This window comes from Nuphar pumila, chromosome 1 (assembly GCF_984573655.1).
Source record: "Nuphar pumila chromosome 1, dmNupPumi1.hap1.1, whole genome shotgun sequence".
Taxonomy (NCBI): Eukaryota; Viridiplantae; Streptophyta; class Magnoliopsida; order Nymphaeales; family Nymphaeaceae; genus Nuphar; species Nuphar pumila.
In genome coordinates this window covers 54,463,493-54,466,930 of record NC_143249.1, presented here as the reverse complement: position 1 = coordinate 54,466,930, position 3,438 = coordinate 54,463,493, and the positions used below count along the sequence as shown (strand labels likewise).

Genomic DNA, 3,438 nt, shown 5'->3' with positions numbered 1-3,438 from the left:
GTTAGCTGGTCATGAATGGACATGACTACTACTTTGTACGTAGCTTAACTTAGGACAAAGTGCGCGGTTTGACTTTTCTTGGAAATGCCCAAGTTGCAGATACACGAAGTATTCGTTTAGGCCATCCAACTTTAAAGCTGTATATCCTTTTTGGAAATCAAGCAATTAAATAAGGTGATGCCATCTGTAAAGGTCTGCAACATTTTCTCCTAAATATCCATCACATTACCGTGAATACCCAAAATGTTACCTGCTCCTGACGCCCCGGTTCAGGGATGTGACATCTCATGGGGCCCAGGTAACTATTCTTCACCTCGTTTTCCATGAACTAATCAGGATATCTCCCGTCATATTCATTTAGCAGTGACGTAATTAATGGGAAACGCGGCCCTATTCGTTCCCTATAAAAATTGCCTCATTTTCTTTCTATCCCGCCATATCTCTCTCTCTCTCTCTCTCTCTCTCTCTCTCTCTCTCTCTCTCTCTCTCCTAGAAAAAGAAGGCAACACTAGCGTCTTCAGTTATGAAGGTAAGGCAACTCTACACCTTTCTTAGGCTTTCCAGTTTTTCACTATGATTGCAAACTCGCCTTTCTTTTAATAGCACTCCATGCATCTCTTGCTCTTATCATTTGAGTTGCACCATATACGTTCACGTTTAGAGTTCGAACATTCCAATAACCCAAACCACCATGGTTCCTTCTCTCACAGCGATGCAATCTTGAAACCCAAGATTACAGAAAATAACCAAGTTACACAAATCCTATGAAATTACGCCACTGCAAGAAAGAATAATGGAAAGTAAGCAATGAAGTAGCTCATATATTCTAGAAAATCAACATAAATGTCAATCAATTTACCTCTCATAATACTTTTTGCAGCAAAAGGTGGTGATGAGCGTGCAAATGTGCTGCGAAAAGTGTCGTTCCAAATCCATGGAAACTGTCGCATCTGCACAAGGTATTTTTCCACTTTCATTTTTGCAAAAACACGGAATCATGCTCCACCGTTTGGAATTAGCTTTAGAAATATGCAACTATCTTAACATTATATATATATATATGTGTGTGTGTGTGTGTGTGTGTGTGTGTGTGTGTGTGCATGCTAAATGGGCATGATTTTCAATGTTTTTTTGGCAATTCCATCCTTATAGATCTGTTCAACATGATTGATTTTCTAAAAATTGACACTTGAATCATGTTTTTTGGATGAAAAATATGATATTTAGATCCTTAAAATTTTATAAAAATTAAAGGCTGTTGATTTTTGAAACCTTATGAGAAACTATCTATGCATCAAAATCAAATTCTCCAAGAACTGATTACCATAAAAACCAGCATATAGATCACATATGTAAGGTAAGAATTTAGAAAAAACTCCAAAAATCTAATAACATGTGTCATTTAGGACCGTACCCATTTAGCATGGATGTAATACCTATATATAATAGATGTGATTTATTATGTACTTGATGTTTTAGGGATCAACTTTTGAAGCGTCCGATTCCCACACATGGGTGGGTTTTTATAAGCCTCCAAACATCAACAGTAAAAAATCATTGTAAATTTTTGAGGCTCCACAGAAAACACATGATCCAAATGTGGATTTCTAGTAAATGGATCATGCCCAACACATTTATAAGGTCGAAACTAGGGCTGTCAATGTGTCGGGTTTGGTTCGGATCCAAGTGGAACCAGACTTGGACCCAACTTTTTGGGTATGGTATCGGGTCCAGACTCACGTTTAATTGAGTCCACTATAAGAAAAACCATACCTGGATCCGCTAAAAACTACATGAACCAGACCCAGTAAAAGCATAATTTTGCTGAGGCTGATCCATTCCATCGATGGATGTTTTTTTTTTCTTTTCCTTTTTGAAAGATGATATATCTATGGATGTTTAAGAACGTAACAGACGATGTCCTGATATCCATTCCAAATTAAAGCTTAATGGCAATTCCATAACAATTGACAAGCCAAATGACACCTTCTCTCGGGTTAACCTCCGTTCGGATTGTGTGACATATTTGCAGGTGTGGAATCGGTTGCACTTGAAGGCACTGAAAGAAACCTGGTGGTCGTGGTTGGTGAGGGAATAGATCCGGTTGGATTGACGGAGAAGTTAAGGAAGAAAGTTCGGCACACGAAGCTAGAGAAAGTAGAAAGGGTTGATTAATGGCCCAGTGCAGAAACTGATCATGATGCTGGAGAAACAAATGGTTCATCACAACAGCAACAATGGCCAAATCAATGGCAGAGGGATTGGAACGGGTGGCCAACATCAATAACTACATATGAGGTCCATGAAAGCCAGCAGCCAGTTTCTTGCTTTGTGATGTGAAAGAGGCCTCTCCCTGTTTATTTAAAACTGAAATGAAATGAGTTTTACATTTTCTTTCAAAAAAAAAAAAACTTTAACTGAAATGAAATGAGTATCTACCGTATTAAATACCTGTTGAGTTCGATGGACCCACACTAAACTGGATCTGATATCGATTACAAGATTTTTGGAACTTGTGGACTTGTATGGTTGTACCCTAAACTCAATACCAAACTAGGCAGCTGGTTCCACACGTATTGTGTATTTAATGATCTATTTCCGCGGAACTCCTATAGAACTTCCGCACTCCCGAACCAAAATGGGTTTGGATCTTGTAGAAATCTGATATCTAAGATCCAAATATAATATCCACAAAACAAGATCTAATATTCGAATACTATACCCAATATCGAAAAAACACGAGTGAAGACGCATACCTGGCCTACATGTAATAGCCAAGCGAAACTAGGATGAGCCAAACTGAACTTGGATGGGCCAAACTGAGCTGCGCTGAGTTGACATGGGTGCGCACAATTCCAATTGCTCACGTAGTGAACTTAAACAGAAAAGACAAATAATGCAATGGAGCAAAGTTTTATTGCTTAATCAAACAACAATACAAATGCGAAGCAGGTTATATGTTCCCCCTTGGAACACGCAGGTGCGTATTTTCCGGTCTGAATGGGCACCACGTATGTAAGCACGTGGGGCTCGTTTCCCAGTGTGTGTTTGCATCACTTAGCATCGAAGTCCAGTGCGTTTGCTAAGACTTAAGTATCCTTTCCCGCCATTAGTGTCATGAAACGATGTTTCGAGAGAAGGACAAAAATTGTCCTCCCGCCAGAGTTTACAAATACTTAAGTACCCTTTCCCGCCATTGGCGCCATAAAACGATGTTTCAATTAAAGGACAAAAATGTCCTCCCGCTAGAAAGGCTTAAAATCATCATTGTTTTCTCCCTAAGGAGTAAACTCCTCTCATTTAACAGGAGCTCCTCGTAATATGTCACCCTAAATATTCTGGATCACCATTTGACGATGCACCATCTACTGTAACAGGAGCTCCCTTTGACGATGCAGCCTTTGTCGTCGTTTGTTGTCGCCAAAGTACCCTTTGTTG

At 39.4% G+C, this 3,438-nt stretch overlaps 1 long non-coding RNA gene across 2 annotated transcripts; it reads left to right on the top strand.

Moving 5' to 3' along the window:
• Positions 1–473: 473 nt before the first annotated feature.
• LOC149848939 (uncharacterized) lies at positions 474–2,133 on the top strand. 2 transcript variants are annotated; one of them, XR_016433183.1, is made up of 2 exons: positions 474–529; positions 2,033–2,133. It is a non-coding gene; the product is annotated as an uncharacterized LOC149848939 (long non-coding RNA). The 2 variants fall into 2 exon arrangements; XR_016433182.1 differs by lacking the exon at positions 474–529 and adding an exon at positions 911–959.
• The last annotated feature ends 1,305 nt before the right edge of the window (positions 2,134–3,438 follow it).